The following is a 10,919-nucleotide window of genomic DNA, read 5'->3' on the forward strand; positions in this document are numbered from 1 at the left end:
AGCTCTACTTGTATGAAAAAGTTTAATCACCCTTTGTCAAATTGTATGCTTCAGTGAAAGTGAGCAGAAACAGATATAACACTTATATTGCACAAAGTTAAACTCAACATCTTTCTGTAATTGCTTGAGATTCAAAATAAAAACATACAGAACATGAGAATCAGTGCTTTGCATCATCTCCTTTGGTAGAACTTCTAAAGCTAAAAAAAGACAGAATATTTCAGCAAGACAATAATCTGAAGCATACTCCCAAATCAACCATGAACTACTTACAGAATGAATAGGTAGATATGTTTTGGAATTGTCTTCGCAGTCTCCAAAAATATTGAGGAAATCTATCAGGAGATCTTAGATATGTAGCAAATACAAGGGACCTAAGAATATTTCTGAGCTAGAAGATTCTGCAAGGAAAAAAATTCCAAAAGCAAGAATAGACTCTTGGCTGGCTTTGGAAATGTTTGGAAGAAGTTATTTCTGCCAAAGTAGGTGTTACAGATTGCTGACTGAAGGGGTGTCCCAAATTCTTCACCTGCCATATTCACTGTTTTATTTTGAATCTGGAAGTGACTATACATTCAAATTTCTAGGAAAATGTTATTTCACTTTGTGCTATGGTTGTTTCAGCTTCTGTTCACTTAGGGATTCGCTGAAACATACAATTCAACCTGGGATATCTAAACTTTTTGCATTCAGTTATAGCTTCCTACCCAGACAACGTCAGCCAGGTACTGTCCCCAACTGAAGCTCAATATATATTTTAGCTCTATTAAAAGCAATTAACAAATGCCTGAAAAGCATTTATTGCAAACAGACTATATAAATAAGACCAGTTTCAAATCTAGGAGAAAAACAATTTCAAATTTAGGATAAACTATATCAATAATAGAACCTTAGCCATCTCTGAAAGTGAATCTGGATAAGATCGCTGACATGCTATTTGTTCAGTTGCTATCCCCCAATTGAAGCCACATACAGTAGAATATTTCTGCCATTGAGGCCTATGCCTAATTGCATTATCCAGTAGTACAAATGGTATGTTATATCTCACCATCACTTAAGTCCACCCTTGTTCTTTAGGGGCCATTTCAAAATGAATGCTTATATTTTCTACTAAGGGTCATGTACAGTACTTGGAATATTGTACCTGATGATGACCTTTTCATCACCACAGGGATGGATTACTCTTGCTATTATGATTCCCATGTTTTATATCTTTAATGTCTGCACATGCCCAGATGAATTCTCCATAATTATTACATAACAGTAATAGCCTATATACTTCACTTCACCAGTAAAATGCAAAATAATTACACTGCTGAGGACCATACAATCTTTCTGGTCCACCTTGCACATAGCAAGACATGCTGTATTTTTGAATTTTCAATTGAACTTGAAAACAAGCAGTATTGTTTTCCTCCCCATGACCAACAGAACAATATCCATCAATTATTTTCTATGGATCTATTGCATTAAATTACCATGACTCCTGCTGCTCTTTCCTATCTGCAGTAGACACAGACCTATTGTCAGAGCTAGCTGTTTGCAGGCAAAGCAAGCTCTGTGCAGGCAGATGAGCACACTAGAAAAAGAAATAGGCTTCTGGGGACAGTCTGAAAGCAGACTAGTGTTGAATCAATTAACCAATTGCTCAAACTAAACAGCCAGGCCAAGTCTGGGATGTTCTAAAGCTGGGGAATTCTTTTGTCTCACCTGACAGCTGCTGAGTTAGTTACTAAAGTGTTCTATTTTGATCAATGATACTGGTTGTATCCAAGTATGACCCAGGAAGTTCTAACAGTACTCAGAGAGTCAAGCACCCTAATCTTGTTCTCAAAGTCCCTGATTGAAAAGTCTGGCATTTCCCATATAAGTTAGATATGGCAGACAGAAAGCCAAAATAAAGAAACAAAATTGCAACTTTTCTATAAACGGTTTTACATTACTGTATTCTTGACATCTGATTCATGATTTCTGAATGGAATTAATTCACCTGCTAGTGTATTTGTTTCACGCTATCTGTGAATCACGGTATGAATCAAGCCTCTTGATGTGTAATAAAAGCAACAAAATGCGTATCAACAACCACGTAATTCCTAAATATAAGAGTCACTTACTATCCATCAAGGCCAAAGGAATATTGGACTAGGTCTTCACAGCCTTGCAAAATGTTAGGAATGACGGGACTGCAACTATTTCTGTGGAGTACTATTGCATAGAGTGGGGGCTTACTAAAAAGATCTGCTGTCTGGTTCACAATGCAAGGAGGGGGATTCTCAGGAGGCCCTTTACTGATATTTGGGTAAGTATATTCAACTTTGATAAGCAAAGTTCTGCTTTGCTTATCAAAGTTGAATATACTGCTAGGCCATATTGAGTTTTAAAGGTAATGATCAGAACCTTGAGCTGGGCCTAAAAACCTATTGGCAATTGATGCAGTGACCTAAAAATAGGTGTTATTCTGCAAAATTGGATATGACCTGTGAGTAGTCTGGCCACCTCATTCTGCACCAGTTGGAATTTCTGAGTCATCTCCACAAAGGCAGCACCACATACACAGCATTACAGTAGTCCAGCCATGTAGAGATCAAGGTATGAACTACTGTCACCAAAGCATCATCATTTTGATGAGGTAGGGCTGAAACTGGCCCACTAGCTGGAGCTGGGCAAAGGCTGCTTAGTTTGCACCTTCCACCTGTTGTTTAAGCAGGACGCATGAATTCAAGAGAACTCCGTCACAGGCCACCGCTTTCAGAGGACTGCAACTCAGCAGGAATAACTACTGGGACCAATGCCACCAGATATTTATTGACAAACAGAAGCTCTGACCTGACAGGATATAACAACCAAGATTCTGATCTTCAGCAAAGGATTGTTACCTTGTCGTGGTGCTGGAGATTGAACACCTCAATGATGCCATGAGCTAAACCGTGAAGTGCCATGCAAGATGGGAAGGTCATGACAGAGAGGTGAGACTAAATGCGATCCCTGGGGAAGGTAACAGCAACCCACCCCAGTATTCTTGCCATGAAAACTAAATGGATCAGTACAACCAGAGATTGTCAGTATACCATCAGAAGATGAGACTCCCAGGTCAGAAGATGGTCAAAATGCTACTGGGGAGGAACAGAGGATGAGTTCAACTAACCCCAGACGTGATGATGCAGCTAGCTCAAAGCTGAAAGGATGGCTAGCGGCCGACGGTGCTGGTAGTGAACGGCGAATCCGATGTTCTAAGGATCAGCACACCATTGGAACCTGGAATGTAAGATCTATGAGCCAGGGCAAATTGGATGTGGTTATTGGTGAGATGTCAAGATTAAAGATAGACATTCTGGGCATCAGTGAACCAGTGAAATGGACTGGAATGGGCCACTTCACATCAAATGACCACCAGATCTACTACTGTGGACAAGAGGACCACAGAAGAAATGGCGTAGCCTTCATAATTAATAGTAAAGTGGCTAAAGCAGTGCTTGGATACAATCCAAAAAATGATAGAATGATCTCAGTTTGAATTCAGGGCAAGCCATCTAACATTACAGTGATCCAAATATACATCCCAACCACAGATGCTGAAGAAGAGCAGTTCTATGAGGATCTGCAGCACCTACTGGACAACATGCCTAAAAGAGATGTTATTTTCATCACAGGATACTGGAATGCTAAGGTTGGCAGTCAAATGACACCTGGAATTACAGGTAAGTATGGCCTGGGAAAACAAAACGAAGCAGGACATAGCTGATAGAATTTTGCCAAGACAACTCACTCTGCATAACAAACACTCTCTTCCAACAACCTAAGAGATGGCTTTATACATGGACTTCCCCAGATGGACAACACCGAAATCAGACTGACTACATCCTTTGCAGCCAAAGGTGGCGGACATCTATACAGTCGGTAAAAACAAGACCCGGAGCTGACTGTAGTGCAGATCACGAACTTCTTCTTGCACAATTTAGGATCAGACTAAAGAGATTAGGGAAGACCCACAGATCAGCTAGATATGAGCTCACTAATATTCCTAAGGAATATGCAGTGGAGGTGAAGAATAGATTAAGGGACTGGACTTAGTAGATAGGGTCCTGGAAGAACTATGGACAGAAGTTCACAACATAGTTCAGGAGGCGGCAACAAAATACATCCCAAAGAAAGAGAAAACCAAGAAGGCAAAATGGCTGTCTGCTGAGACACTAGAAGTAGCCCAAGAAAGAAGGAAAGCAAAAGGCAACAGTGATAGGGGGAGATATGCCCAATTAAATGCAAAATTCCAGAGGCTAGCCAGAAGAGATAAGGAATTATTTTTAAACAAGCAATGCACGGAAGTGGAAGAAGACAATAGAATAGGAAGGACAAGAGACCTCTTCCAGAAAATTAGAAACATCGGAGGTAAATTCCAGGCAAAAATGGGTATGATCAAAAACAAAGATGGCAAGGACCTAACAGAAGAAGAAGAGATCAAGAAAAGGTGACAAGAATATACAGAAGACCTGTATAGGAAGGATAACAATATCGGGGATAGCTTTGATGGTGTGGTCAGTGAGCTAGAGCCAGACATCCTGAAGAGTGACGTTGAATGGGCCTTAAGAAGCATTGCTAATAACACGGCAGCAGGAGACAACGGCATCCCAGTTGAACTGTTCAAAATCTTGCAAGATGATGCTGTCAAGGTAATGCATGCTATATGCCAGCAAATTTGGAAAACACAAGAATGGCCATCAGATTGGAAAAAATCAACTTATATCCCCATACCAAAAAAGGGAAACACTAAAGAATGTTCAAACTATCGAACAGTGGCACTCATTTCACATGCCAGTAAGGTAATGCTCAAGATCCTGCAAGGTAGACTTCAGCAATTCATGGAGCGAGAATTGCCAGATGTACAAGCTGGGTTTAGAAAAGACAGAGGAACTCGGGTCCAAATTGCCAATATCCGCTGGATAATGGAAAAAGCCAGGAGGTTTCAGAAAAATATCTATTTCTGTTTTACTGACTATTCTAAAGCCTTTGACTGTGTGGACCATAACAAATTGTAGCAAGTTCTTAGTGGTATGGGGATACAAAGTCGTCTTGTATGCCTCCTGAAGAATCTGTATAACGACCAAGTAGCAACAGTAAGAATAGGCCACGGAACAACCAACTGGTTTAAGATTGGGAAAGTAGACGGCAGGGTTGTAAACTCTCACCCTATCTATTCAACTTGTATGCAGAACACATCATGCGACATGCTGGGCTTGAGGAATCCAAGGCTGGAGTTAAAATCGCTGGAGGAAACATTAACAATCTCAGATATGCAGATGATACCACTTTGATGGCTGAAAGCGAAGAGGAACTGAGGAGCCTTATGACGAAGGTGAAAGAAGAAAGTGCAAAAGCTGGCTTGCAGCTAAACCTCAAAAAAACCAAGATTATGGCAACCAGCCTGATTGATAACTGGCAAATAGAGGGAGAAAATGTAGAAGCAGTAAAAGACTTCGTATTTCTAGGTGCAAAGATTATTGCAGATGCTGACTGCAGTCAGGAAATCAGAAGACGCTTAATCCTTGGGAGAAGAGCAATGACAAATCTCAATAAAATAGTTAAGAGCAGAGACATCACACTGACAACAAAGGTCCACATAGTTAAAGCAATGGTGTTCCCCGTAGTAACATATGGCTGCGAGAGCTGGACCATAAGGAAGGCTGAGAGAAGGAAGATCGATGCTTTGGAACTGTGGTGTTGGAGCAAAATCCTGAGAGTGCCTTGGACTGCAAGAATATCAAACCAGTCCATACTCCAGGAAATAAAGCCAGACTGCTCACTTGAGGGAATGATATTAAAGGCAAAACTGAAATACTTTGGCCACATAATGAGAAGACAGGACACCCTGGAGAAGATGCTGATGCTAGGGAGAGTGGAAGGCAAAAGGAAGAGGGGCTGACCAAGGGCAAGATGGATGGATGATATTCTAGAGGTGATGAACTAGTCCCTGGGAGAGCTGGGGGTGTTGACGACCGACAGGAAGCTCTGGCGTGGGCTGGTCCATGAAGTCACGAAGAGTCGGAAGCGACTGAACGAATAAACAACAACAAGATTCTGATAGTCTCCAGTCATTGGTTCAGGATTTTCATGGCATCTTCAGCTTGTCAGAGGTGTCAGTATATTACTGGGTGTCATTAGCATAGTGATGGCACTTCTCACCAGATCAACTGATGACCTCTCTCAGTTTTTCAGAGCCTGACTGAATCTTCTGGTCCTGAACATTACGAGTTAAAAAACAATTCTCCTGGTTAAGTTAAATGACATGAGTCACTTTCTGATAAAAAAAGGCTTCCAGAGTCTTCGTATTAATTTGTTATTGAGCATCAGAGTAGTTTTACATAATGGTCCCTTCTTTTAAATATGGTTGACAGATCTGCGATTAGTACAGACACTTCAGTCTGAACTACAACGGATTATAATAGTCAGACAAATAATAGTTGTGCATTGGCAACCTTTTCTAATTCAGTGCCCTCCAGATGTGATAAAAATATAATTATTAACATACTAATGAAGATGCTGGTCTTGTCAGTTATATCCAATAAATGTTGCACTGAACTAATCTAGGTGCATCAGTTGTGCCATGTGGACACAACATCAGAAATGCTGAAAAACTGCAATTCTGTTGATATTATTAATTTATTCCATTTATAATCCATTGTTTGGCTCAAATGAACCCAAAAGGTAAATAACAAAATTAAAAAAAAAAAAAAATAGTAATTTTTAAGCTAACTGATAATTAACATCCTGGCCTCTGAAAACATCCTTTCCAGATTTTTTTAACTGGAAGAGAGAAGAGGCCAATTGCAGCTCTGGAGAGAGCCCAGAAGCAGTACAGCCCTTTCTCCCAGCCTCTTAGCCCAACACACCTCACAGGGTTATTGGGAAATAATGGGATGAGGGAGCACTATATGCCACCTTTGCTCTTGAACAAAAGGAAGGATATGAATCTGTTAAATAAACAACAAAACAAGCATCTGATAGCAAGAAAATCTTCAGTAGGACCTCTCCTGCAGATCGTCATGGTTGGACAGGTGTGTAATTGAAGAGATCTTAGCTGTACCTTAAGCAATTTAGGGTACTAAAAGGTCAATACCTTATCTGTTGTGCAATAAACAACTGCCAACCAATCAAATTTCAATACAAGTAGCATGTGGTTCTTGTACCTTGTATGGGATAGCAACCTAGCCGTCACATTTTGCACCAATTACAACTTGTAGAACCTTTCCAAGGGTAGTTCACTGCAGTAGTGAAGATAGAATTTAATTAAGCCATGGATAACTTCACCAAATTACTGGCTCAGGAAAAATAATAGCAAGTACTGTACACTAGCTACAACTGTGCAAAAACACTCTGCACCACAGTCACTATGAATTCAATGGTAGTCAAGAATCAAAAAGCTCTCCCAAAAGGCAGCCCTACTGTAAAGTTGCTGAACAATTTCCAAATCTACTTACAAACAGCACCTGCATTTATCTGGATTTCATTTAAATATCTTAAGGATACCTACCTGGTATATTCAGCCAAATAAACATACGTAAAGTCAGCCTGCATTTATTACTTGTACTCTCAAATCTCTTTGAATCTGAATGAAACTTAACCATGCTTTTCACTAAGCTGAACCCAGTGCTTTCAAAGCCAACACAGATACATGTCCATTTATTCAACTCAAACACAATACAAAGGTTGTAAATATTAAGTCAATACTGGGATTTAGTTCATAATTCTGCTATTAAGTTTATCTAAATCTAAACTTATTAGGACTATAAAAAACATATTCAGTATCGTGACTTGAAAAACATACACTCACACAAATACTTTCATATATTTATATTTGAGATTTTGGACATGTTACAACTCAATGTGTGCAAATTCACAACAAATTACTTCAACACTTTCTTGTAAAAAATTTATTTATTTTTTACTAAAAACTAAACTTCCTCTACACTTAACCTACAATAGAGATTGTTTAAAAACAGTTGTATACTTGTAAGGCTTTGTTAAACTGCATAGTTATAACACATAATAAACAAATATGTTTGTGTCTATGTGTGTGTGTAGTCAGGACAATAAATATTATTTACTTACAATATAGTTTTCTGTATTCATCACTTTCTTAAAACTTTGCACTAATACAGTAATGTGGAAAAAGAAGACATAAAACAGTTTTCCTTCCTACATCACCATATTTCATCTTATCATAGAATTTTAATTTAATTACATGTTAAGGGATTTGAACATCCATTTAGAATTGCACAGTATGAAATATTATTTATTATTTTACTACTGAACTATGAGGTAGATTGATTTTTTATGCCAGAATTCAAGTAGGGAATCTCAGCAAATTCTTTGTTTACCACTTTCCATGATAAAGATGAGATTCTTGATGCATACCATGTAGTATAAATATTGGAAGAGGGATGCAGATAAATTTCTATCCATAATATCCATAAATCAGTAATAAAGCATCTGAAACTGTACTGTACTACACTATAACTGTACTATATCTTCGCTTTAGAATTATGAACTTTATCTATTTTTGGAGATGTTTATTTCTGATACAAGCTGTAATAAATCAATCGGTTTATTCAAATAATTTATATCCTTTGCCAAGGGATATCCCTTTCCAAACAAAGCTCTCTCAAAACTATCTACATAACAAAAAGTGAAACTGTTCATTACCTCAAACAACAGCACAACCTACTCAAAATGGCAAAATAAATATGAGCATCCATTCATGTAAAAGTAAACTCCAGATCTAAGTTCCTTTTAAAAACAGTCAGGTATGGAGCCAAATGCACATAGTCCATAATAAGGCATATCAATAATATATCAGGCAATGTGATGCCAGAATCAAGTCTGCAGGTCTGGCCTGGTAATCAAGAGAGGCCTGCTACAAGTCCCATCTCTGTGCAAAGTTCATGGGGCATGGATCAGGCAACAGGCCTTCTCAGGGGCAGCTCCACTTTATAAAGTGCCTCCTCACAAGTATAGATGGCCCAACATTGTTGGCATTCCGTAAGTAGATCAAAGCAATTTTATTTCAGTGAGTTTGGCCCTTAGTTTAGAATGTTCAGTCTCAGGAACACCCATCACTTTTACTGATGATCTTTTGATGATGCCTTAATTTTGTGGTCTTCTTTTATATTTTGTTTTTCAGAACTTTTTATACCATGCCCAGAGTATCTCAGGATTGGAACAGGCTATAAATATTGTGAAATACATACATACATAATTTTTAAAGACAAAAATTGCAGGACCTAAAATACAGCTATTGTTCCTATTGATACGATGTCCTAATAATTAAAATTTGGAAATTATTTTCACTAGGAAATTTAAATTATAGAGAAAAAGTAAATTAGACCTGGAGATGACACTTCCTTCCCTGAAGTTCTAAAAAGGCATACATCCTAATATTCTATGAGTGAAATGGAAACCTGCAGATATTACACTAGCCTATTTATAAGAATGCCATCCATATACATCTCATATCAGGAATCCATAACTATTAATATTATGGGAGAAATGCTTTACTTTTATATACATAATCAAAAAAATTAACTAATTAAAATTATTATAAAAAGGACAAGAGAAATTTCAATGAGCATCAATGTAGTATTGAATGTCTGCATTTATAAAATCAGATGAACTTGTTCCCTATTTCTAAAAGGTGCATCTATTAATATTATTTTTGACACATAACTTTTAGATTATTCTCACCATTTCAACTAGTTACAGTTGTGAAGCATTTTGCACACTGTGTAACTCTTTTGCACATTTTAATAATCTATGACTCTGTTACAAAACATTAATCAAAATAAACAAACAAACAAGTCTCTAGGAAGGGATGTTTCTCTCTTAAAATAATAAATTTGTTTAAAATATTTGCTGGAAACAAGTTTTCAACACAATTAAACTAATTTATGTATTCACACACCACAGGTACCAACAACGAAATTCACCTTACACATATGTATATTGCATGTTCTTACACTTGCTGACAGTGCTAATGGGGGACATGATCTCTGTGAGGGCTAAAATCTGATCAAGCAGCTTTGATCCCAAATAGTAGATTTTATCTTATTAATACCAATGATAATTTTCTAATGTACAGTTTACATACTTACCTGGGATAGTAAATGAAAATCACAGGGAGAGGAAAATTAAACTGTCTCCAATCCTTGTCATGTGACAGTGACCTAGAAAATATTAAATAAAGGAATATCAATACTGCAGCAAGGCTGAAGGAATCCCAAACTTCTAACTTAATTCTGCTTCACCTTTTAACCCCCCAACATTAAGTTGTTATCAAAAAGTAAATCCGGCTGTGCCTTGAGAAAACAAAAGTGACAAGATGAAATAGCTAATGAAGCATCATGCTTACAAAAGGACATTGGGACTAAGCAACCAGAAGAAGGGTGGTTTGTTTTTGCTTTTCCTTCTCTCATTCTTTCTCAGGTCACCATTATCTAATACACGGAAGAGGGCAAATACCAAGAAAGTTGAACTCAAATCAGAGTAAGAATCTAAACAGGAAGGAAATCCCCTTGATATGTACATGTAATTGATCAATCAGTGATGTATATAAATTTAAACTATATCACCATCATCTTCCAAATAAAACCTGGAACCCAAACTGTAGATTAGAGATCTACACAGCAGAAACAGCAACATTGTAGTATACTTCCTGATTAAAATTCCTGTTCCCTTTCTCACCACAAAAATCCAAAGACAAAAATAACGGATAGATTTGACTCCCACCAGCCCACTGGCAAGGAATAAAGCTTTTGCTTGCAAGCCACCCCCACCTGAGTAGCCACCTACCCCTCGATGTAAAGTGTAGGGAGGGCCACCAGGGTCTGAGGGTGAAAGCAAAGGTTAGTAAATATGGAGTGCAGCTAAGA

The 10,919-nt window shown here is 38.0% G+C and overlaps 1 protein-coding gene across 3 annotated transcripts in view; it reads right to left on the reverse strand.

Moving 5' to 3' along the window:
* The window catches only part of BBX (BBX high mobility group box domain containing), a 139,510-nt gene extending 129,294 nt beyond the window's left edge, over positions 1-10,216 (reverse strand). For all 3 annotated transcript variants that reach the window (XM_063305580.1, XM_063305581.1, XM_063305579.1), the window contains exon 1: positions 10,143-10,216. The gene's annotated coding sequence lies outside the window, so the exon portion shown is untranslated. The remainder of the gene's footprint in view (positions 1-10,142) is intronic.
* Positions 10,217-10,919: the final 703 nt, after the last annotated feature.

The sequence above is a fragment of the Candoia aspera genome, chromosome 5 (genome assembly GCF_035149785.1).
Source record: "Candoia aspera isolate rCanAsp1 chromosome 5, rCanAsp1.hap2, whole genome shotgun sequence".
NCBI classification, from domain to species: domain Eukaryota; kingdom Metazoa; phylum Chordata; class Lepidosauria; order Squamata; family Boidae; genus Candoia; species Candoia aspera.